This window comes from Aulonocara stuartgranti (genome assembly GCF_965226115.1).
Source record: "Aulonocara stuartgranti genome assembly, chromosome: 1".
NCBI classification, from domain to species: Eukaryota; Metazoa; Chordata; class Actinopteri; order Cichliformes; family Cichlidae; genus Aulonocara; species Aulonocara stuartgranti.
The window spans coordinates 10,633,208-10,659,677 of record NC_138939.1 but is presented as its reverse complement, the minus strand read 5'-3'; the positions used below and the strand labels follow the sequence as shown (position 1 = coordinate 10,659,677).

Here is a 26,470-nt window from a genome sequence, read left to right as displayed (position 1 = left end):
ACATATAATCACCTCACCCGCCCAGTCCCCTCCACCCCACCCCATCCCACTCGCCCAGCCCTACCTTGCCCCGAACCCCTCATTTCTTCACTTCGCATGTGCACTCAGGGACAACCACATTCTTACTTGTTATCTAACTTCTGGTTTTGGCAGACACACTGTATGTAAGCAATAGTTGGGTGAACACCAGTGATCTTCAGGAAAGATGAGCCTCATAACTCGCAAAGTGGTTGAAAGGAAATGACTGAAATGGATAACTGAGAGCTTGTGAGAATAAGTAAAAGAAAAACAAGGCTTCAAAATACACAATCAGATTAACAGTAGTCAGTTATCCGAAAGCTGCATTTGCTACAGCAGTCTTTTAAATGTGTTTATAAAAACTAAACACATTTAGTTAACATTTGCTCCCATATGAGAAGGCCAATTAGGCCTCTTGGACCAAACAGGTTGGGGACAAGGGAGGTGATTAGGTGTTAGAGAAAGATATTTGCTGAAGCTGAGCACACAGTATTGAATGGCTTCCCCACCTACAGTAAGGAGCAGAGATTTATTGCCTAGCAAATGACAACCCACAGCATATGCCAAAGAGTTAATTACATGCCAACCTATCACAAGAGTTACATGACAAAATAGATTTGGCACTGGCAGCCAAAGATGGAATCAGTAGGAAGAAGAAGCATTGATAAAAAAATAAATAAAAAATAAAAAAATAGGGGTGTTGGCATCGGTGCTGCAACAACTGAGAATTTTCTAGTAATGATAACAAACATTTAGTTTGCATGGAGAAACTTCCACAAATAAGCATCAAGCATATCAGACAGATTAGCCTGCAGTGCTGTTATTGCATCCAGTATTACAAAGAAAGACAATAAGTATAGTGTCTGTGTTTTATTGCTTTTGTTCCCTTTCTCTGACTTCACCACCCCACCAGTTGGAAATATCCGCTGTTTATATTACAGCACTTCTTTTGCTGGATGTTGGTTATTGAAACTGGCAAGGACGAGAACTGTCAATATAATGAGACAATATTCACACCTCATGCACTGTAGACAATACAGTGAACACAGGGCTGCATAGACATCCCAGAGCAAACAGGAATTTCATTGCCATTGTGCAAAAGGAAGCTTACCTTTGTGAAAGAAAAGAGTGAATAGAGTATACTTTATATTTTCTTACGGGGAGAGGAGAGAGATAGCCTATAAATCCTGATCGTGACAGCCATGTAAATATTTATGTTCACAAGCCAGACTGAGACTAACAGCAGAGGACATTGTGACTTGGGAACTGGGAATGTAGCCCTACCGTGCTCAGCACGTTAACTCAATATTCATCTTCCTCCCTCGCTCTATTTATCCCAGTATCCACGCTGCAGACCACACATGTTTATTCATTATTGACCTCTGACTGCCTCAACTGTGGAAGCCGTGAGCCCTGAAGGCCGGTGTGATGGCACAGTGAAGCTTACAAAAATGAGAGGTAGTGAATATAGACGCAAGCAGCCATTTGTTTGTTTCTTTCTTTGTTTGCCTCATTTTTTACTTGTATTGTAGATCTGCCAGCTCTCTTCAGGATTTCAGAACTGGTATCCTTGAGGGCAAGAGCAGGGATGGTGGTGAATAGAATCTTTTACCATTTGTTGCAGTTTAATGTGGTGCTGATAAAGATTTGCCACTAATAACTTTGGACTTACTAAGAATGAAAAGAAGGTATTGTTCTCTACGTTTGTTTCCTTTTAAGATTAGTAACCCACTTTGGTCCAGACTAGGATATCTCAACTACTGTCAGATATATTGCCAACTTTTGCAAAGGTCATCATTGTTTAATGCATGTATATTTCAGGGTCACATGAGAGCTGGCGCCTATCCCAGCTGACACTGGGTGAGAGTCAAGGTACACCTTCAACAGCTCGTCAGTGTTTAGCATTATTGACATATCAAAATACTTTCTCACCCAACATGCTTGAGTATGATGGCGCACAGGCTAAACATTGTATCTAGTAATTACCAGTGACAATTGTCCCATTGTCACTGGGCTTATGTGAGAAGTATTAGCATTTGTCACAAAACACCCCTTTGCCTTATCTATTCAGTCCTCTTTGAGAAAATAAGTGAAAGTCTTAAAATAATTTTTAAAAATATTGTCAAGTCACAAAGCAGCTGTGTAATAACTTTGTCTGGATAGAAGACAGTTATAGTTAGAAATATCAAATTAAAGAAAAGGGAAGCTAAGCTTATCATGTTCTAGCAGCAATGCCACTTTTAAGGCAAAAACTAGTTTCATCCTAGTGTTTGTACCTGTTGTTTCAACTTGCATTTGAGCACGAATTCTCTATTGCAACGGCTGCAATTTTGACAACAATCCAGTATGTGTAGTTAATCCTTGGACTATAGTATGTGGATGTTTGTGTTTGTATGCCTGTGTGAGCATGGATCTGTGTGTGTGTGTGTGTGTGTGTGTGTGTGTGTGTGTGTGTGTGTAAGATGAGGGGACTGCTCCGGCCGCTGGGAGACAGGGGATCTAACGAGGATGTATGGCTGTTTCAGCATCCATCTGCAGACATTTTTCTACCGTCATTCACTCCTGTCTATCAGCAACACACCACATCCACCTCTCCACACACATACACTCCAACAGCAATCCTCCTTATGCCATTATGTCCAGTATTATAGCATTCTCCCAGAGTTGACATATCAGAGGTGTGCTTGGAATCCAAAGCTGCATTTGCCTGAGATTCCTCGTAGCCCTTACAAAAGAAGTAAAAACTGTTGGTCTTTTAAGCAGCTTGTGTCCCAACTCTGCCTTGCCTGTGGGTTATTTAGATATGGATTTAGTTTGGTTTCAAGTATTCAAGCATAAAAAAAGGTTCAATTATCATCCAATTTCTTCATTGAGCTTGTTAATTAGCTGAGTTTAATTTTTATGTAAAAAAATGTGAAGTTTGAGCTGAGTGCTTAGGTATAGCTTTGAGTACTTATACCAGCATCAAGTGTTGGGTTATTATATCTCAGAAGCAGATCTTAAGACACCAGGTTGCACCATGCTGGAAAACTGACATGGAGTTTTAAACAGACCATATGCCTTCTTATTGTAAATAAGAGTGATATGAAATGAAATAACACACAAACACACACACACACTTTTGTGTTGCTTTTTTGTGATTCTGATGCGTGATTAATTCGTTGGAGCAATTCTTTACACAATTTCCAAAATGATTTGATTGGATTCAGATCCTCACGCCTTTTTATAATAGCCATGTTCACAAATAACCTATTTAAAATGGACAGGAACAATTCTTGGTAGTTGATCCTTTTATTTTATCCACAGATTTAAATAAGAAAATTAAAGCAGAGTACAAACTGTTTAAGTCATTCATGTCAGTGTTTGAGTAGGTTCCTGGTGTTTTGAGGCAGGTTTGACAGTAAAGACACCTGTTGATTTGCACTAATTTAGTCATTTCCTTTACAGCATGGACTGATTTAAAAAAAAAAGATTGGGAAAGGGATTGAATTTCATAAGTGTACTTACATGCAATTTATGTTTTGGAGCGTTATAGTTAAGTAAAGCTCATTTCCTGATTTTGTTTTTATTCAGGATAAGCTGTTTTTATGCACCTTCATATTCCCACCCTGAGAACCAATGCAAACACAAACTGACAAAACTATTACCATGTAAACAGAAATTACACAGATGGCAAATTGGATGAAGTGTTTGCTCGACCCAGCTTTAGAGATACCATTTCCATCCACTTACACTTTTAGAGGTTTTAAAAACACACAAACAAAGAGACAAACACTAACAAAAAATAAATTGTGGGTCATGTTTGTGGCAATACTTGTGTTTCATAACTTAAGCAAAACAAGCTTTCTGGACACTTTATTACAGGCATCATGCTAGTACGATATATTAGCATAGCATAGTTGCTGTACATTTGTTGATTGCACATTCATGAAGCTATTCTCCCATTCCACCACATCCCAATAGTGCTCTGTTGGAGTGAGTGAGTCAACTCATTGTCGTTTTCAAGAAACCAGTTCGAGATTATGTGAGATCTGTGATGTGTTATCCTGGGGGAACATGGTGTGCAGGCAGGTATACATGAAAAACGACATTTATAAAGCCCTATTCAAGTACTCCAAAACAGTTCACATGAGTCATTTTTCTACTGCCCCTGGATGCAACAATGAGTTAAAAAAAAAAAGAGTTGTTAAAAAAAACACGCATGTACTCTCTGTCTCTTTTGCAGTACCGGTAAGTGGTTTTTCACTTGGCTAGCTGAACTGAAACGGGAAATCCACCTATTATCCTTAATGTTAGTGTTTGTAGAGCACTTTTGAATGAGGACCGTGTGGAGAGCTTGTCTGAGTTAGGTGCACCGGTGGTTCACCAGACCAACAAGCTGAAGTCAGACACTCAGATTTTTTTCTCATCAGGCCAGTACTGCCGTCCCACAATATGCTGGCAAAATGCGATCATCACTATTTCATGCAATAAAATAGTCTCCTTTTTTTTTGTGGCACACATCAATCTGGCACACATCAATCTGTTTCCGGATGGTGCTTTGGTAAAAAATCCTATTTGTGGTGTGATGGACATGTAATAATCTGTTACACTGTAAACTGTTGAGGTGTTCTTGGGGGAAAAAAAGACTATTTTATTACATAAAATACCACTGATCACCTACCAGCCCTATTTTTTTTTTCACTGAGTTACCTATTCTTATTCTAGTTAGCTAACTAAGTAATATAAGTTTGTTTAGCAGCAACCAGTCAACAAACCCAACATGTTTTGTACTGGCACAGGATGCTGCCAGTACACTTATTTCTTAAATCCAGTTTCACAGACAGTGTTAACTCTATAACAGTTTGTTAGAGTAGGGCTCCATGGTGTAAATTAACCTTTGTGGATGTTGTGTTTCATGTCCACTTTAACTAATACTCAGCCTGTAATAGTGGGCACATAGTGTACCCATTGAGTATCCCCCACACCATCACTACCAGCCTGAACCACTACCATCCGAATGTTACAGCAGATATTGAGACTCATCAGATCAGGCAACATTTTTCCAGTCATCAGTCCAATTTTGATGAGCTTGAGTGAACTGTAACCTCAGTTACAGTTCTTATCTGATATTAGTGGTGTGGTCTTCACCTAGTAACCGCTGTAGCTCATCCTGTGAGTGAGAGATGCTCTTCTGCATACCTAAATTGTAACAAGTGGTTATTTACTGTTGCCTTCCCTTCAGCTCAAAGCAGTTTGCCCATTCTCCTCTGACGTCAACGAGGCATTTTATTCCAGAGAACTGTTGCCTACAGGGTATTTTCTCTTTTTCAGACCATTCTTTGCAAAGCCCTGATATGGTTAAGTGGGAAAATCCAAGGAGATCAGTTGTTTCTAAAATACTCAGACACCAACAACCATGCCATGTTCAAAGTAACGTAAACAATCTCTTTTTCCCCCCAATCTGCCGCTCAGTTTGAACTTCAGCATGTTGTCTTCACTGTGTCTACATACGTAAATGCATTGAGTTGCTGTCATATTATTGGCTGATTAGATATTCCCATTAACAAGTGGTTGAAAAGGTACACCTAAAATGTCGCTTTGTGTATGGTTAACTTTAAGTATAATAATAACAATAATAATAGTAAAATTTTGAAATCAATAAAGTACTTTTTTTTAAAAAATGGTGTACAAATAAATAAGGAGCATTTAGAAGGATACATGGAAACACAGTGTGACAAAGTTATCGGGTTATTTAACCAAACAAATGTTAGAATCGTTATAATTACAAGACAGTACAAGTTTTCAGATTACATATGGATATCCTGTAAACAACAACATAAGTGTTGTGCACTAAGATATGTGGCCTGTCACAATATACACAGCACTGCACATATACAATGAATACTTCTTTGAAGGTATCTTTAACAACCCAAATGCAACTTGGCAATAGAGAGGATTATATTAAAGGTCTGTAGTTGTTTACCTGCTCATTTGTTGTACCAGAAAATAACACCAAATTAAATTTCACAGTCTGCGCTTAAACCTCAGCTAATCCGAATATTGAGCTGAGAAGTGCATTTTAATTAAAGTCCTGGGATCACAGCACAGATCTGGTCTGATTCGGGTGAAAGGTAAAAACCACACCGAAAGACAACAACATTCATATCAGATGGTGTCTTTTAAATCAACCAACAGCAGCAAGACAGGCTGATTTGCATCTACTGTACAAACACAATTGGTGTCTTTTTTTTTCTGCTGTCTGTGGGAAGTACTGCTGCTCAGTAAGTTCTGCTTCTCTCATTACTCATAATAATGCAAGTTAGCATATTTTATCAGCCAAAACAAAGCAATCTGATTAAAAACAAATTACGACAGCACTGTTTGTTTGGAGGGCTAAGACATTAGGCCAACATATTCAGCTCAATTACTGTATGACTTGTCTAGCTTAATGAATGAAATTGTCAGAGACCAAAATTGTCTGTGTTTGAGATGAATAACACACATAGCATTCATTTGTCATTCTGAGTTTCTTTAACGTCCTCTTATCTTCTCGCCTATCTAAAACTCAGCAATACACAGCTGTGTTCCACAACAAAAATATGCAGAAGACACTGATGAGACATTGGAAACTGATATGTCTGTGATACGCCTGAGATACTAATAGTGAATTTGTACCAAGCTGCAAACTATTGCTCTGACTTGGGTGACGCCATTGTCAGCAGTAGTGTGACAGGTCATCATATCTCTTCTCTTCTCTTCAAACAAAAAACAAATAAACAAAAACAGAAAACAAACAAAACAGAAACAATAGCAGTGGGCTTTACTGAGGTCTTTTGCAGATGCCAAATTGAATCAAACAATATCAGCATGCAAGTGAAACACCCAGGACAATAATGTAATATTTGTCACACACAGTTTATGCATTCACACTGACATATCCCAGCACAGCACACAGTTTCACAAACATGCACACAGGCTCTCAAGTCCCTAAGCTTCTTGTGCCCCTGATGGGAGACAGTGCCTTGCCGGTAGTGGTGATAAAACATTTCCAGGCTGTTCAGCCCAGCCCTAACCTCCTGCCTGTGTCTCTTCTGGCTCCACAGACCCAAGCCCCTGCTGGTTAAATCTATCGATCCTCACAGCCACACAGCTACACCCAAGACAAAGCTTCTGTCTTCCCTGTTCTCTCTGAGTGAGTCAGAGTAAAAGCTGAATTCTCTGCCAGGTTTATTCCCTCTGGTGTGTCAGCAGTGTGGATCTGAAAGATGTCTGTTCTGTTGTCAACGTGAATATGTGTGTGTCTTGTCTAGACCATTGGCATAGGTCTAACACATTTTTTACTGAATGCGCATGTTTTCTCACTTTGACGAGCATACGAGATATCTTTATGATGGACGGTCAGGGCCATGTCGATGCCCTCCAAGTCTGATTGCAATTAAAAGGCATGGGGAAGGACTGTGTTAAAATGGCACTTAAGGAGCTGGGAGCTCAGCTGGCTAGACCCATTTCTGTTAGAGTGGCCGCTGACGACTCCCAATTCTCTCAACCAATTATCTGAGCACTCATCTATACACAGCGGGACCACTCCCCTCCCTTGACCAATCAGATATTTGACTGCCTTAGGTTAGTTACCATGGCATATTAGTCCAGCATCTCAAAACAAAATCAAAAGCAGTTTGGGGAAAGTGGATGAACATTATTGCAGCTTGAGCTACATCGAGAATTCGAGATATACCTTTTGCCACACTGCAATTCCCATTTTTAGCATTGTTAGTTCTATTGCTGGGTGGGTAATCACATTATTTTTTTCTGTAATGTGGTAATGTGATGCATTACTGTACTAAACTCAGTAATCACATTACAGTTACAGTTGTCAGTGATCTGTGGTTCTGCAGTGATCTGTGTGATGGGTTGATGGAAAAACACTTGTGAAAAGTGCTTGTTTTTCCAGCACTTGCTAAAGACAGCTTGTATGCATAGGGGGTCTACAACTTTTGAGACGTGTGATATGGACATTCCTTCTTTTTTTTCATTTCTTTTTTTCACAAATGGACAGCAAAGTGATGGTAAAGTTATTATTCAGGCCACATTGTTATACAGAGGTGGTGTTGAATATGTAAATTAATGAGAGTTGAAAGACTATTTATGAAGGAAAAAAAGGAAAAAAGAGGTTGAAGTTCCCAACTCACAGCCCACGGCTAGTGTCAGATCAATATGAGGCTTTCAAATCATCTCCTACTCATTTATGTGAGAACATACGCACTTATATGTGGAAGGCATGTGTGTAGTACTCACATGTGGAGTGCACTATCACGCTGATCCTGAAACATTGAGAAGTTATTTCCACATTATATCTAGGGCATCCATTTTATTGGAGGCTTGGAATTAAAACTTCATCCACTGGCAAAGAGGGCTCTGTGAGTGGCAATAATTGAGGGAATATTGCCTGTCTCGAAGAACGAGCCATGCTTCTACGTGAGGGCCCAGAAAGTCATTTCATTTTTCTGCCCATTACTTTTTCCTTCTTCGTCTTTTTTTTTCTTCTTTTCACCGTTTTTGAATCAAAGCAATGTTGAGCGGGTGCTTTGAGTGTGGGGAAAAGGGAAAAATGGGGGGGAGTAAAAGCAGGGTGAGATGAGTAGGACTGATGTGACTGAGGGAATTACCTGCAAGAAGGAGGAGGGGGACACTGATGGGAATGAGTATCAGAAAAAAATGTGGTGAGGTGCATATATATATATATATATATATATATATATATGCACCTCACCACATTTCGTGTGCATGTGTGTCTGTGTGTCCTATGTGACAGTCTCATCACACCCAACTTACCCCACACTTCTCTTGCCACTCTTTTCCCTCCCACTTTTCCTCTTTCTTTTTTATTTCTCTCCTTCCCTCCATGCCCCGCTGTTTACGCTGACAGTAATTTGACAGGTGCGGGGTTGACAGCCTTGAAGGCGGCAGGGTAAGCGATTGTCAGGCCTGGTGTTGTTGGGCAGCTGCTGACTGGCTGAAGAGTTGGCAGTGAGATTGGGAAGCTGCTACTGGCCAGGGGATTGATAGGGAGACGAGTGAGAGCTGTCGCTATGGGAATGCGATGGAGTGGGATAGACGGCCTTTGAGAAGCCCAGAGGGAGTTTGGAGGGGGGCCATGGTTGCATACCTCAACTCAGCCCGAGATGTCCAAGCATTGCCCAACTGGTGTTGTCTGCCCCTGGGTAAAAAAAAAAAAAAACTGCCTGGGGATGACTATGACACTGTGCCACCTCTTTGATTATTACTCTGCAATCTCATACAGACAGTTCTGAGACAGCTCTCACACTTCAGCTTTCACGCAAATACTCTTCCCAGCAGTCATCAAGTTGCACAGGTGTGGAGACAGTTAAAGATATTTTTTTCCTTTGACAGTGTAGTTTTGACCACATATTTGTGCCAGATAGGATTCTGTAGATACTATCTAGCAAGTCATTAGACAACAGATAATCTCACCATGAAAATACAGAATGAAAAAAGTGAATTGTCTCAGCAGTAGTACTGGCTTGCATCAGCTAAGGCCTGTTAGTCACCCTAGTGAAGATTTTCTGAGGAACAAATAATGCTGGTAAAGTAAAGAAAACATTTTTGTACAGGTGAAAGATAAATGAAGTAAGCTGTTTGATGGATTTGAAGGGCAAAACTTGGAGCATTGTGCCAGCTGGACTGAGAGCTAGGGAGTCCCCTGAAGGGTTCGCACATACTTATATAACCCATTGAGAGATAGCCAAGAGGGCGTGCGTGCACACACACACACACACACACACACACACACACACACACACACACACACACACACACACACACACACACACACACACACACAAAATCACAGACAGGGGACATAGTGGATAATCTGTAGGGTTCAAGCGTTACTCACCACATTCATGCAAGCTCACAATGCAGCAGATGCCAACCTGGCTTGACTTCACAAGTGGACAAACAATCTAAATAAACATACATATGCATTCACTGACACAGATGCATACACACAGACACACACAAGCAATCTTGGCAACCTCAGCAACCCAGAGGAAATCAGCATTACTTAGGATTAAAACAAAAGGGCCTAAAGCTTTGACGAGACATGCATGTTCTTCCATCCATCCTAATCTCTTTTCCTTTCTCTGGCACTCTAAAATCTTTATGGATTCTTTCTTTTTTAACTGGCAGTCCTGTTGTTGGATGAAGAAGGGGAATGCAAAACTTTCTTGTTGACGTCATTGTATTTGTAAAATTTGTCCCATGGGGTTTATTCCCATTGCAAATGTCAACGGGTCATGAAATTCACACAAAATCTCTCAAAACTATGTAAGCTCACAGGTCAAATAAGATCGAAAAAAAAAAAAAAAAAAGAAACCTAGAGCTACGTGGTTTTTATCCACCATGAGCAATAACCTAGTACTGCTGTACCTGTGGACACATCAGAGGGGTTTATGGGATCTTTATTCCTGATTGCACCCTTGTGAGCTGACAACGGCATAAATCTCAGTGGTGCTTTAAGCAGCAGCATATGCAGCTATGAAATGCTCAGGGAGGTTGTTACAGTGAAAAAAGCGAGAGGAAAAATCTTCCTTACATCAGTTCAGCCTACGTGCTTCTCTAGAGAATTTCTTTCAGCTTCCACAATGTGAAAATATCTGTATGAGATGTTATTGAATCGCACTTGATCATTAAAATGTTATTGTTGTGAACCAACTGGATTTCAGAGTGACATAATTTTAAACTGCTAATGCAATCGTTTCAGTTGGTTCAGGATTTTTATTCTGTGAAAAGCTGACAGAATGATTATTATTATTGCAAAAAAGTCCAGCTGCCAGTGAAAAGGCTTTGTAGAGTTATTGTTTTTTTCACAAACAAAATTTCATAGTGAGCTGACATAGGGCATGACCACATGCATCTTTAAACAAGAGTGACAAAATTTGATTTTTTGGGTTGTTAGTTAATACTGGAATGTGTTTACATAGATGCATATATCTAAATGTCAAAAAAAAAAAAATCTCTGTGATAAGCTGGTTTTCATATAAATATTATTTTTATTATTTACCAGTACAGATACATACATATCCAGTCATATGATGCCTTATATTATTAAGACTGTCAGAATCAAAGCACTCAATTGACTGAGAAATGCAGAATGCCCAAAATAAGAAACCTTTCATTGAAACAAGCTGTATACAGGCATGGTAGAGATATATTTTAGCGTATGGACTGATATTATTCAACACTGTCAAGCTGTCTTGTCCCAGTGTGCACCTGCTGCTCACATTGTAAACAGAGCTGAAACCTATTCCCGTCTCTGTCTCTTAATCAGCATTGAAATATCAAGTAAGGCTAACTAATTTTGGCAGAGGTTCCAGGGCTCCATGTTAACCTCCCCAGTGCTCAACTGAGCAGAATTCCTCTTGCTGTCTCTTACCTCATCTCATCCCTTTACTTGGCTAACCAAAAATGTTTTCTTAAATCGGCATTTCAGAAGTGATAGTCAGGAAATAAATTCATACATATGGATAAAATGCAGTTAAATATAAGGTTCAAAAATCAACAGAAGCATATCTAACATATTTTTGGGAAAACCTATACGAGTTTAAATTTAAGCTGGTCCTCCAAACCTCGTTTCTGTATCTTTAATGAGGAAAATGGAGACATGATCGCACTGAAAATGGTGGGGCCATTAATCAATTATTTAATTAAATGTTTTACTCTCCATTCCTGCTCATCTATCGGACAGTCTCTCCTCGCAGTGGTATTTCTTTAACGAGAACTTTTCTATAATGGACCCTTAACGAGGAGTGAGCCTCCCTGCCTGGCCCAGCATCTGTGCTCTGCCTTGCTGGGTAGATTACGGCGTGCTCCCGCCAAAGTACCCATCACCACTCCCTCGCAGCCTGTTACTCCATCCCTAATCCAGCCTGCCGAGACGCTGCACTTTGTCGACTCTCAGGCCATATGCTCACCCAAAGATCAACTGAGATGGGAGGGTGAAGAGGCACAGCTTGAGCCCACTGCTTTCTGACCTGGGGTGCAAGCTTTTCCAAAGCAAGTTAGCCCCTCTTCCCATCTTTGTGAATTTCTCTCAGTGAAGAGAGTGAAGGAAGGCAGCAGCAGTAATTCACGGCAGCAGATGGGGATGTCAATTCTTATTGTTCTCCTGTGCGAAGCCTTAACAGGACTGGTGAACCACTGTCGCTAATCATGGCCAGCACACAGTCCCAGGCTATTCTAGTTATTACAGGGGATATGGAGATGTCTAACATAATGGATAATGCATGCTGGGGCATCAAACTGGGTTTGGTGCTTCAGAAAACCCACTAGGAAGCAAGAGTGCTCTGCGCCACACATAACCTGGTCCTTGAGTAGTGTAGTGGGAAAGGCTAGCTTCCAAGGACCTTTCTTTGTCCTTTGCATTTTCTGGTAAGCTAGTAAGGGCTGTAGTTCTTGGAGGGGGAGCAGAACAGGGGCAACACTGAGAAAGAAAGAAAAAAAGGAATTATAGTGCTAGAACTGACAATAAGATGTGAAACAAAGGAGGAAAAAAAGAACTGTGTAGCCTGGAGGTAGCAAAGAAAAAGCAGTCAACAAAACTACAAGCAAATCTCATGAAAAAACCTACAAAATTATTCTTAGTAATTTTCTGAAAAATTTAAACACTGTGCTTTTGGGCAGATTTTCCCTTGAGGAGCAAACTGGATTTGTTGGTGACTTATTTTTTGCCATGCATGAGTAGACATTCAGGGCTTTAGTTAGTTTCTCTCTCAGTGAAAAATAAATTTGGGATCAGCTCCAAACAAACTGTACGGTCCAAGTTTACTGACATTAATGAAGGTTTCATCCTCACTGGTGTATTTTCAATAATGAAAAAATTTGCAAAATAACTAAATTATTAAATTAAAGTCTGTGCTGGGCATATCATTTAAATGTAAGAAAATATACTAATTTCTTCATTTCATTTTAAAGGTCTATTTGTTTGTTTGTTGTTTTGCCTGCATTTTAAAGTATAGAGAAACACAGTGGAAATGAGGTGGTAGTGGTGGTTATATCATGGTTATGGAGCATGTGGCTTCATCATTAAGTCACCGGATACCCTACATTCTTTAAAGGATTCATTCTACGAATGTGGTATATAGTTGGGTAATAAATCAAATGTGTGGTGCCATTCAATTTGTTTTGAGAATCCTTGCCTTACTGTGGGGACTGAGTTTGAGTACCAAGTAGAGCCTATTACCTCATTGTGGTTCAGTATTTGTTTGTCTCTAAATAAACAGGACACTCTGACTGGGAGGTCAGAACTGGAAATGCAGCAGTGTCAGCTTTCATTATAGTTCCACTCTGCTTTACAGCGCAGCCACTCAGTTACCTGCCTGTATTCTTTCTTCAGGAGAAATTCTCACTTCTTTGTCTCCGTCATTATATCTCTCTCCTATCCAGCCAATCCTTTTAGTCTGTCCTTCTTCCTCCATTTTTATCTCACTGTGTTCATCAAGACATGTTGAGATGAAGAAATCCTCAGATGATCGCAGCACTTGCGTTGGAGGAGAGAATTCAAAAGTATGTGTGAAAGGGAAGGGGAGGGATATGCAGAGCGTTTTAAAGATTGAAAGGTCAGGATGGTAAATTGCCTCTCTGTACATGAGTCTCACTAGTCCTTTGACTATAATGTGTAGGATTAATACATTCTCCTGCCCTTTGTGCTCACATTGAGCAAGAGACTGTGTAATATGTTAGGGGCTGATTTTTTAGAACATTCTGTCAATGTTTTCCCCTCCCTCCTAAGTGTTCTTTGAAAGAGTAGGCTTTTGAAATATGAACTAAAGGAAGATACTGCTTTGAAAGTTTTGAAGAAAAAATGTTAAATGTCTTTATTAATGTCTGCGTTTGATTTATTAAGCAAAAAGAAGTGACATGATGATAAGCGATATATGGCTGCATTTATGCATATAATACTTCTTCATATATTCATGTATTCAAATTCATAGCTCCATTTATCTATCTGTATATACCCATGTGCAGGTGCTTCCATGTTTTTTCCCTTCCTCTCACTTTTTCTGTGAACGATATCTGTGGTGGGCTTCATTTTCATATAATTGAATCGAGGCCCTTCCCACTGCGAGGCAGGATTTGGTTAAGCTGAAAGTCCTCCTTGACTGCTGTTACCTCTGTGCAGATTCAGTTACAGCTGTTACCACAGCAGCAGCCTGCCAGGGCCTGTCTCCGTGGATACCTCCCCTAATTACCGTGTTTATTGGAAATTAAAGATATACCAACTAATGAAACGCGGCAAACATTACCGCCGATGCAATGTCATTAATTCTAGCCTGGCTCCCATCTCCCATGTGAGGCTGAGGCGGAAAGAGGTGCCGCATATTAGCATAAATATGAATTTTAGTCAGCTGGAAAGCACTTGAATGAAGAAAAATAATGAAAAATGTGTGTTTTTTTATTTCTCTTTATTTTTCAGTATCAGAATAAATATATAATGGTAGTGGACAGGGCACAGAAACAGCAGGAACATACATAATGTTTTGTGCGGCCCAAAAGAAGTATGGGCGTCGACAGCATGGCAGGAGGAGGACAAGGAGAAGGGGTTGAATATAGGGGCATCTACTGGGCACACAGCGGATTTCTACCTTGTTCTTTACAACTCGCATTTCAAAGGCAGGAGACGACACATATAGATTAGAGTGCCTATATTATAAACACCCTGAAGTCTCTGGAGATAGAAAAACAAGTCTATATTTATGGATGTCACCATCATAGCATGAGTAATTCTTAACAGGTTGTAGTTCTGGCATATTTTGTGCGTGGTAATATTTTTAGTTTAACTTGTGTGTTTTGTTATGGAATCTAAATGCAAGCCATTTTAAGGAAGCTAGGAGAACCTGTGCAATATCTTGGTCATTTGCTGTAACTTTGGACACAAAATATACAAACATTTACGCCCCAATCAGTCCCTCTTTGTCTGAGACCACAGACTGTATTCATACTGATGTTATTCTCTGAATATTTGTGGGAGTGTCACATTTACCAGTGGATGTGAAACTCCCGACTGCAATATTGGCAGCATAGCTAGATGTCAAAAACCACAAGTAGGTGACAAATAGCAGTAGATACAGTCTCTTTCTTGAGAATTTCTTCTACTGCTTAAAACTCATCTTTTTAAATTTGCTTTTGGTTGATTTCTGTTTTTATGTCTTAGCTTTTCTGTGAAGTACTTTGTGATTTTTATCTTGAAAGGTGCTATACAAATAAAAATTTACTTTACTTTACTTACTTGCTTCCTGTTCAATCATTTTTGTGGTCCTGTTTAATCCAAATAAGGATTTGCTGATATTGTTTTGGCTAACTAGCCTGCCTCTTCACTATTTTGGAGTTGTTAAAGATTTTCTGCATTAGCAGAATCCAGTTTTTGTGCTTTGGGTAAATAGTACAACCGTTAACAAGAGGTGTGAGCAAATACACAGTGATCAAATGAAAAAAAGGACCTAGAGGGCTACGGTTGCATTCTTAACTGAATTATACCATCTCTGCCGTTTACTATTTTATTTCTTAGGTTGAACTTTTCGGGCAGTTAAGGAAAAGAACATAAGAATCAACAGCTTGGAGTCATAGTAATTTCTAGCTAACTAGTCTTCAAGAGTCAACCAAGTCTCGTGTCTATTTACCTTGTTTCCTTTTGTCCACTGTATAAGATTAATTTCCATTTACTGTCTCTAGTTGAATTGTTCTAACAGTTTTTCATTCATAGGTCAGAATGGGTCATTAAGTAGCTTCTTCTAATGCACTTCTTGTATGCAAGACCGAGCACACAATCACAATCTTTGGGGAATATTAGATATTAGGACAAGGTTGTATTGTAGGCAGCACATTATCACAATGTTCCACTTTCCGGGCTTAGCTGTTTTTATAAAAACAGCTCCCTGTTCAGAATCCAGCCTCTCTCTTTCCACCTTAGGGTGCCTAATTTTTCCTTTGCTTTCCCTCACATGTTTTCATTTGCTTGTTGTTAAAAGCAAAAATGTAACTCGAGGTTTGCATCAAAGATGAGAGAAGAGAACAAAGCAGGAGAGTGTTTTTACTTTTCTTATGATTTTTCATCTTGGCTTTTCCTGTGCCTCGTAAAATGGTGTTCCCCTACACTGTAAAAAGAATAACCCTATTCAAATGAAAAAAAATGATGTCCAGTTGTCACATCCAAAATATTTGGCTTTATAGAATCCAAATTGAGTCACTTGATATGACCTGATACTTTTATGTTGATATAAACAATATTACTAGACTTGACTGAAACTTTAAATTTTGCATTGATCCAAATTGATTTTTTTACATAGAACCATATTTTAATTATTGAACCAAGCTAATATATTGAAATTTAACCAACCTAATGTATTCACATCGAACCAAATTAACATGAACTAATATGTTTGTGTTGAAGCCAGGTAATTGATTTACATATATTCAAACTATATTTTTTACATTTCATTTTATTTCAGTTCAAAAATGCTCTGCATTTCCTATAAAAAACAAGACAGTTGGCCAACCAATTATTTCAAAATTATTTATTGTTCCAAACCATTTTAACTATAATCAATAGAGAGGATTAGTAATATACAGATTTAGTGCTACGGCAGAAATGATTAGAGAAATGTTTGTTTTATAAAACCTGCAATCTTTTGAAAACCAGTATAAAACCTGCAACCTGTCTAAAACTGGCATAAAACCATTATAAAAACTCTTTTTAAACCAATTTGCAAGTACTCAAAAATGTTTATATGTGCACTGTGCCTGTACAATGTAAAAAAAAAAAAAATCTACACATGTATCAATGAAATCAACTTAAATCTCCCTTTCAAATGGGTGTTCTTATAAATTTTGAATGTAGAATACCACTGCAGGCCAACCAAGCAAAATAACCAAGCACACATGCACATGCATGTGCACATACACATGCACACATGCATGCAAACACACTACTGTGCAGTGTTAAGTTCACAATTAAGTTTGCGAATCTTAGAGGTCATCTTGTTAAAGTCAAGCTCCATCATAATCTTTTGAAGAGCCTCAAAGGTGAACCTGAATCCTCGTGGATATTCCATATTAAGAGCATAACAGAGTCCAAAGACCATTGCCACTCCAGCTGCCACAGAAGGCAACTCATTCAGGACTTCCACACCATCAATGATTATCCCGATGTCTCGAGGCTGATGTAGGAGGCTTGAGTTGTCCCTGAAGACGAAGAGTGCCATGGTGGTACTCTGCAGCTCTTCCTCAGCTTCATCTTTCTGGGATATCTTGAGGTAAAATATGGAACAAAATGTACAAGTGAAGAACTGAAGTCTGGCACACCTGATAAATCTTTGACCATAATAAACTACTATTTTGATAGTTGTTTGGTCACAGACTATTAGAACAATTATTTGACTAATCAGATTGTGAATTGCATAATCATTAAATTAAATCAATGGTGGAACATTTTCATAAATGTTCCACAAAGCCCAAGAAAAAAAAAAAGAAAACAATACAGAACCCTAAGATATTAACTTGATGAGTTGATTAATCGTTGCTGTCCTACATTAATCACTGCATTTAATAGCAGAGTTGTCAAATTTACATCAAGAGACTGCATCTCATGTAGAGACAGAACAGATATGGACATACCATGTATTCTTTTATCAAGTCCTCAACACATCAGCAAGGTGAATGAGAGGCTAATGAGGGAGAGTCTAGATTATTATGAAATGTTTAAAAAGGATGTGCAGTGTAAATGCAAAATGATACCTGTTCAGATTAAATGAAAATGTATGCTTCAGCCATGGAATGGATGGAGCGATCTGTGGTTCTGAAAGCATACAGAAAAAAAAGAATAATGTTACTTCTCTATAAAACACATTACATAGAAAAACCAAGAACTACGTAACATGACATACCAAACAGTCTACAGACCAGCCATTAGCGACTAAGTTTGGCATAGGGTCAATTTTTTGCTGTTAAAATTACAATTTCTTCAGAAAATGCAGATTTTTCCGAGCCGCGCCTGAAAGTCAATTGAAGGAATTAGTCTTATGTCACTGATCTTATATGCTGGCTTGTTATTTCTGTCTCTAAATCATGCACATTAATAATTATCTTTTGCGCTCGGTGTACACACACATAACACACAGATATTTATATGAAGAGAGACAGAGACAAACGTGCGCGCACAAACACAAGCTTGTGTCTAGAAACCGCGCGCTCACCAGAAAAATTCAAACGAAGCGGAGCACGGAGTTATACTATGAATGTTATGTACTATGAACTTATGCTAGCTAGCTGTATCCACCACCGATGCATCGTGGTAACGCTAGCTAGTTAGTATACTGGTAAAAAATGGCTTTTTGCCTAACTTGCATTCCTGACTGTGATGGTCGGTTTCTGGTAACCAGTTCTAACGTCGCGCCGGATAGCTAGCTAGCTTGTAGCTAGCAGCTACAATCATGCAAAAATTAGGGGTGGCTGTCGACCCAGCTTAAATGGGGTTATTTTCTGCAATTTTGGCAATACAAATTATAAAAGCTTTTGTAACACACTTGGCTTTACTTACGTTTATTTTCAGATGAAATTAATCAAAGATGTGACATGATGTTTCCAGCAGCCATGCAGAATAAAAATGGGTCCCGGTCTATTTCTGGTGGGTGTGTTCAAGTGCAAATCACTTTGACTCAAATTAAAGATATTATCTGTTCAACATGAAAAGAAATATATGTTTTGAGAGAAATCAAAAACTTTGCGTTGTGTCCTTTGTACAGATATTTAGTTTCATCCAAATCAAAAGTGGTATTTTAAAATGCAAAAAGAAAGGGTTTCACAATCAAATCAATGATTTTATTCTGTTTTGAATGGCACTTATTAGACAGAATGAATGACTGCATGTTAGACTTTTTTCAGTGTAGAGAGCGTGGCCATTGGAGTGTCATTCTGAGTGGACACAGGAACTCTGGGGACTGCCACTCTCTTTCTACTTCTTGGGAAAACTCACAAGGAAATATTTTATCAGAGTGGCCCCATAGAGAATCCTTGCTCTTCCAATGTCTTTGTTTTTATTTTGAAAACACGCAGAAGGTGCTGTAAAAAGAAGTGATCAGAGGACATGAGAGGCAACGATGTGGGATCTTTTTGTTCTGTAAAGATGCCATCTCCTCTTGGAGAGTTCAGGGATATGCATCAGAGACAGTTTCATGTTGTGCTCTTTGTTGTCTATTTGACGCTTCACAGCTAATTACGCTCCCCATAGAAAGTTACTGCTTCTCTGCATCTTCAAACAGTAAACACAACTATTCTGTCTGTGCAAGACTGTAAGCTAGCATCTCTACGATGACTTGGGGTGCTGCCTTGCCAGTTTTGTCCTACACACATTTCCTTGTGTGCAAATGTCCTCTGCACACCTTGAAGCTGTGCTGTAATATGATTAACGCAGAAGTCGTCCCAGCAGTGGCCCATGCTCCAGAGCACTGTGCCTGCCCTTTGGACTGTCTACAGCTGCAGTGATGAAACCAAACACATTTATCAGCAGTGCTGATATTAAACTGCACCAGTTTCATCATCCTACTGCCTGGCACAACACCCTGAAAAAATAAAAATAATCACCGTTGAATCCAATTTGATAAAGCAGTAATTGGATTTACAAACATCTGAGAAGAGATGTGATCCCAGATTATTTATTTAATGAAGTCTTGTGATATTGGCCACATGTAAATTGTAAACCATGAGACTTTTTTTTAAAAAAAAATAAATCCCCTAGCATATTTGCCCGGCTGTAGCGAAAGGAACATATATTTTAGGGCCTTCTCTTGGCAAAAGCTTGCTGGTGTGAACTGTCACTGGCACGAGATGTCTGATAAAATTAACTGATTTATGGATATGAAAGAGGCCCTGCTTAATCAAGACTTGCCAAGGGGTAGAAGCCCAGGTGTGAATGAAAGCTCTCAATAAATAAGCAGGTCAGGCTGACTATCATGACAGCTCTCTGAGGTAAAGACGGGCAGAGGCATGTAGAAATGTCCTTTTCTCTCTATTTATCTTTGCCACTTCTTCACTGTTTAATCCCTTCATCCCATTTAAAAAGGAGTTGAGATTGCGCGGCGTCTTCATTCTTATAACTTAACTCCCAATGAAACTTGTCCCCAGTGACTGTTGGCTCCTCACAGGCTTTGATTAAAGCCATTCTGCCTTGGGACAGCAAACGTCTATAAGGTGACGGCTCATTCCAGGCAGACTTATAATGCCATGAGGACTGTGGACTGTATGGAGCCCTCAGTGACGTATGCATTAATCACCTGGATGGCAGAGAACATAGACACTGCCTGCAATTTGTCTTACGTAAGTGGCCTTAAGGGACTTATTCTCACAAGTCCTCAACGGCATGCTGTCTTGGAGCTTGAAGCTCGTCAAAGATCTGTTAAGAAAATTTAATGAGCTACAGTGTGCATAACCCCCCAGTGTGATTTTTCTCCACTTGATTTTAAAAGTGGATGCCTCTGGATGCTGTCACCAAAATTATCGACAGTGCAGAGTTCAAAACAACATCTGACCTCTGTACCAGAGCAGAACAAAATTCTCTTGTTTCTTTATTGTTCCCAAAAACTGTCTTCTAATCTTCTCGCAGGCCAAGAGGGATGGACAGACAGATATATCTGTCCACTCCCTTCTCTCCTTGCTGTGGTAACCTCTCTGCCATCCTCAGGGGGTATATTGGCAGTCTGACCTATTTTTATCAACACTTCCCTATCCCACCTCTAGGCCAGAAACAGCACCCCTTTGAGGGACAGGGAAGAAAGATCTGCAGTTTACCAGTCTGCTGTCCCCTCCATGTCTCTAGTAGAGGTCACTACAGCATGGGTTCTGTCATACACACACACAGACACAAGAATACTAATCATTTTATAGATTCATATAACACACATGGCTTCTCGACATGTATGAGAATTCAACACAAATTGTTTTAGATGCACTTCTGTTTGGTTGACAAGCAGAATTTTATTATTCTTTGTCCCTGCATCCTTTTGTTACATTTAGGATTTTTTTGGAAGTAGCTGTGGAGAGTTTACAGTCAAGGTGTAAGATAGATAGACAGATGGATAGAAAATCAATTTAAAATTGTGCTCTGTTGCTTTTATACAACATAAAATAAATGTTGGAAAATGTATCTATTATATATACATATACGCACATATATACGTAGACATTTAGACATAATACAAATTGAAATAATAATATTGAATAAAAAGCTGTAAAAAAATTAGCTAAAGAATCAAAGTTGTCCTTTTTTACATGGTCTTGCAACAAGTTTATATAGTCTTGACAGGAAACTGAAATAAATCTTGAAGACACTCCAAATCTGAGCACCAGCAACGACACACCGCTCAGAACCTGTGGTCCAGTGCCTCGGTGCAGAGACCGGTGCAGGCATGGAGACAGGCAGAGGGATGAGTCTCACTTTGTTAACAGTCCCTGGGTACAGAACAGCCCGTGTCGCCTGCTTTTGGAGGGTGATTTTTCAGCCTCCAGGTGTTTACCTGCAGGATACGCATCCCTCCTGAGAAACACATCAGTGTCACACACTGGCTGTGGGCAGGCACATCGCTCAGTGCTGAGTGAGCTAGACAGTGAGGGTGGGGCTGGGGGTGGCAAACAAACAGAGAATCGAGGGCAGCGCTGCTTTGTGTGCAGCACTGCTTGAGCTCAGACTCATTAGGTATGAAGCCATCTCAGAGCAGGCATCTGTATCCTGTGAGAGATCCCACCAGAGACTGCACTGAGAGAGCCATCAGATCTTCTACAGCAGGCCCCTTTGAACACAAACTACTAGCCCCCCTTCGTTCCCTCATTCCAGCTCCCATTTAAACACAGAAACAGGATGGAAATTTAATGAGAATTCTGTGCTGCTTAAGCCTGCTGCAGCTGCTGCATGAAGCACAGATAGGAATGTTACGTTCACTTATTTTACCCTCCATGTGCTGGCTGTGGGGTGAAAGTTGCAAATGGAAGGGGGAATAATAGATGAGTATCTGCTTGCATCTGATGAAAGGTCTAAGTGATACAAATGTGTCCCATTTCAGTGATCCATCCAGCCCTGTGTCATCGCTGTGATTTGTGGGAAAGGTCGTGCAAGAAATGACTTTGGCTGAGGAGGCGAATCCCCTGTTTATGTTTGTTGTGCTTGGTGCGGCGGCCCGCAGAGCGATGGGCTGGTGAGATGGGCGTCTGGTGCAGGTGGTGTTTTTGGAGGATAGGGCTGATATATCATTTGCCAAGGTCGTACTCAATTAGGCTATTTGTTGAGCATAGCTGCATGAGGTTGGTTTAATCAACCGAGGAATGGAGACAACAACGACAAAAGAGGAAATAAATTAGGCATGGCCAGGCCACACTCTCAGGCATGCAGCAGAATGCTGGAGAAATGCTCCATTTAGCTGGCCCACCTCCTTTCCTCAAGAACCTACTGTCCTTATGATGACACAAACCGACGCATACATTTCGGTTCTTCTGTGACTTTCCAGTACAGGTGAAACAGCCTTTCTAAATTATTACAGGATGCAGACTAAAGGTCAATTATGCCAGATGGGTACAATTACTAAACTAATTAAAAAACTGGGGAAGAAAAGTGGGAACAACCATAGCTGCAGTGTGTGGCATACATCAAACAAAGTGGCACAACCATGACAAAGAAACAACATTTGTTTACCCTGATTAAGCCAAGACCTTGAGGGGTACTGAAGCACCTGTATAAGTGGGTACAGCCCTGGAGGAGAGGAGTCAGACTGTGTTAATAGTGGAGCAATCAGTGGCCATTCAGGTTAATGAGCTTTCAGCTAGTCAGCCCTGGCTAATGTGTGATTTGGAGGGTCAGCCCATAGCTCAGCAGCAAGCACCGGTCACATTCACCCTCACCACACGCTGCCAATGCAGGCTCGAGTTTTCCTACCACACCCTCGGGCCCCTCGGCTGCTTATGACAGTAAATATTTGATTCAATAAATGAAGGTTGATTAGCTCTCAGAAGCCTTGCAGTAGACTGCATTGTGCTCAGGTGGTGACTCAGGTTTCAGCTTCCTACTAAGGGACAGTCTCAGAATTAACATCTATGCTGTAAACTAAGTTAAGGGGTTAGCAGGTGGATCGCAGGGTGAAGCCAGATGATTAATTTGATCGTAAATAAACTCCAAGGAAAATATGACGGCCTTGTAAAAAAGATAAGGAGTAATGAATCAATCTTGCTGATGCATTTCCTCATACTTACCTGTACCTTTTTTTTTTCCTGCCTTTCTCTTTGCTTCTCTCTTCCTCACTTGCTTTCTCTGAGACCTCTTAAGCTGTGACATTTCCGTTTCCCTGGAGATAGAGCGTGCCAGGCGGTTGCCATAGCAACTCCCTGCTCTTTAAGGCCCGCACAGCATCAGCCCACCCCTCTACCCCATACCAAGGATGGGGGGTAAGGAAAGGGGGGCTCAAGAGAGAAAGCACACCTGCTGGCTTCCTGCTAATTGGCTATTTCTCTTTCTCGCTACTTCCCTGTTTCTGCTTTAACTTTTTACCCCCTCCATGAATTGCCTTTCTTTGTCTGCCTCTGAATTGCTCCCCATCCACCATGGATATGGTTTCTCACTCACAGACTATCGTTTTCTCTTTTTTTTTTTAACTCCTTCCTCCCTACTTTTTGGGTTTCTTCTTGTAGAGCTTAAAAACATCTCTGGCTTCCAGCATCTGACATTTATCTTCATCTAACCCTGTCAGTTCTCCCTCTTTATTCAATTTTCTAGCACATCTCTTTTATATTGTCATACTGTAGCCATGCCACAATACTTCTGACCCTCAGATGTACTGCACTCATTATCAGTTGCTTGTCATATTAGTGATATAACAAATTAAGCCATTTCTGATATGTGGTCCTGGCTAGGAACATCGGGTAAAAGTAAAAGGTTAAATGTATCCCTTTGTCCTTTCACCTAAGTGTCTTCTTTATGACTAAAGACAGAGATAAATCTGCTTCTTATAAAAGGAGTAGTGCATCTCACCTTCATACAAGCTCAGTCATGGCACGGCTAAGTGTAAATTGCCAGGGGGATGTATGTTAGGGCTATGGGTAGTTGATTAGGCACATCTCCTACTGGTGACTGCTCCACTCATTTTCAAAAGACCTTGAGATTTCTCATCTTTCTCTGTGTTTTGCAGTTTGCAATGTAAAGTTTATATGTGTAATGTTGTGGATGTCCTGCACTGTTTGCTTCAATAAATTAATCTTCCGTTTGTAATATCTTGCCATTGTCTTCTTATGGGAGTTGATGGTGCTTTGTCAGTGCCATATGCATATATAGAAAAACACACATGCTTTTATAAAAAATAACACATTTGATGCTCATTTTTGTGCCTGAGTGTGTTTTTAATGTTGTGCTCATGGTGTTTTCCTCGGTGGTTCTTGTCATAGGGAGGCTTGACAGGTGGCCAGATGATCCTGTCACCCTCTCTGCTGGTGACATTTGAGCGATATGAAAATGACTTTGCGTGCATGATGCTGGGACTCAGCTATTCCTATTCAATTAAGTCCATGAACAAATCATCTGTGTGTTTTCCTGGTGATAAGTCATAGCTATTGACTTGCGAGCAAAGCAAGTGACGATTATGAAATTTGTTCGCTGCCACAGAGTGAATGCAGAGCAGTCTGTTTGTCTATTTGCTCGGAAGAAGACAGGCAAATAGATGGTTATATCAGTGAAATGGGACTGGGGATATAAAACAATAACAGCCAAATCTTAAGGCTAAACCCCTACCAATGCTCTTATAAATAGTTAGAAGATATTGGCTGTCATATAATTTGTAAAGGTATATATTTTCTGCTGTCAGTATTCTGTACATCACATAAAATGCCCGGTGCATGTATGGGATTCTTTAGGACTGAAGTGTTAACTCTCATAATGGTAAACCTTTTTAGGGTGAGAAACACATATATAAAAAAAAGACTAACTTTGGGCATAAAAGGCATCATGACCTTTCTTTTTTTTATTTGCTTCTGTTTGGGCTCAGTCTACCTTGCCCATTTAGCTCCAGCAACTGGAGCTCACGATTACACTATTGATCCATTGACTGGCTGGGCTTCATCTGTCCAAGCCATCCACCTTTGAGCACTTCAATTATCAGAGCCATCATAGCCACACTGCTGCGAGTGGCAGCTTGTCCAACACTGTAATCTGTCAGGGAATGAGATCCAGACCAGAGCATCATAGTGCCAAATGCTGCCCCATAAGTCACCTTGATCATGAAGCACAGTCGGGATTGACAGGGATGCGAAAGGGCCCAACCAGTCTTGGAGATCACTGAACCTAGCTGAGTTGCACAATCTACCTAGCCCATCTCAAACTGTAGAATGTGAGATTCTAGTTTTATACTTAGATGCTGTGTTGATAATCTTAAATGCTTTGGAGAAATGTACTTTAGAAATTGTAAAAAAGTAATTAGGTTGCACCGGTTTAGCTGAGTTGGATGAGCAGGCCACACGGCTGAGAGCAGTCGGCCCAGGTTTGAGTCTGACCTGCAGCCCTTTGCCGCATGTCTTTCCCTCTGCTTTCCTCTTAGTCTTCACTGTATCTGTCTAATAAAGACAGTAAAAGGCCAGAAAATATATTTTTAAAAATTTTTAATTGTTGTTTTGGTATGTAGAATAATCCAACTGTATGATCTCTACTAAAGTTATTTGGTTTTTGAGCTACTGGGTTTAATTTGGATTAACTGCCAATTTATTGACTATATGAGTCGTGAAACATCTTGAAAAATGTATTTTCACTAAAGAGGTAATCAGTACCTGAAAAGCTTATTTTGCATAATTTGTATCTGTGCCAAATTCATTAAGAAGTTCACACAGAAAGAAGGTCCTGGGTTAAAATCCACCTGTGGCCCTAGTTTCCCTGTTCTCCTCATGCTTATGTGTACGTTTTTCCTTCCATAGTCCCAAAAAAATAGTCTCTTTGTGTTAGCCCTGCAACAGACCAGTGATCTGTCCAGAGTGTACCCCACCTTTTGCCTAATTGCAGCTGGGATAGTCTCCAGTACCCTGAACCGCATAAGTGGAAGAAGATGGATGGAAAGGCTTGGTTTTGTGTTGTTACTGTGATGGTTCTAAAGTGGTGAGACATTGGGCATAGTCCATATCTTCTTCTTCCTGTCAATACTTTTTTCTAGTCAAAAGAATCAAAACAATCCAAGCCAATGAATGACCGATATATGGTCTACATATGGAGAACATTATGGCTGGCATTTCAAGGTTAGTGTATAAGGAAAATTTCAAGAACAGTTTATGAGTGGTTTCCTTCTCAAGTAATCATGGTTATCATAGTTACACTGCATTTGCACCTGCATTATATGACAATGAATAAAACCTGGTTCTTCCCCAGCTTTATCTTAGTGGAATA

General features: G+C 40.0%; 1 protein-coding gene and 1 long non-coding RNA gene across 9 annotated transcripts in view; one reads left to right on the top strand and one right to left on the bottom strand.

The window, feature by feature from the left end:
- The window catches only part of celf6 (CUGBP Elav-like family member 6), a 171,833-nt gene that overhangs the window by 26,799 nt on the left and 118,564 nt on the right, over positions 1-26,470 (top strand). The gene's annotated exons all lie outside the window — the stretch shown is intronic.
- Positions 16,578-18,699, bottom strand: LOC309701165. Its single transcript, XR_014274891.1, has 3 exons — positions 18,614-18,699; positions 17,812-17,872; positions 16,578-17,324 (listed from the first exon to the last, which is right to left on the bottom strand). It is a non-coding gene; the product is annotated as an uncharacterized lncRNA (long non-coding RNA).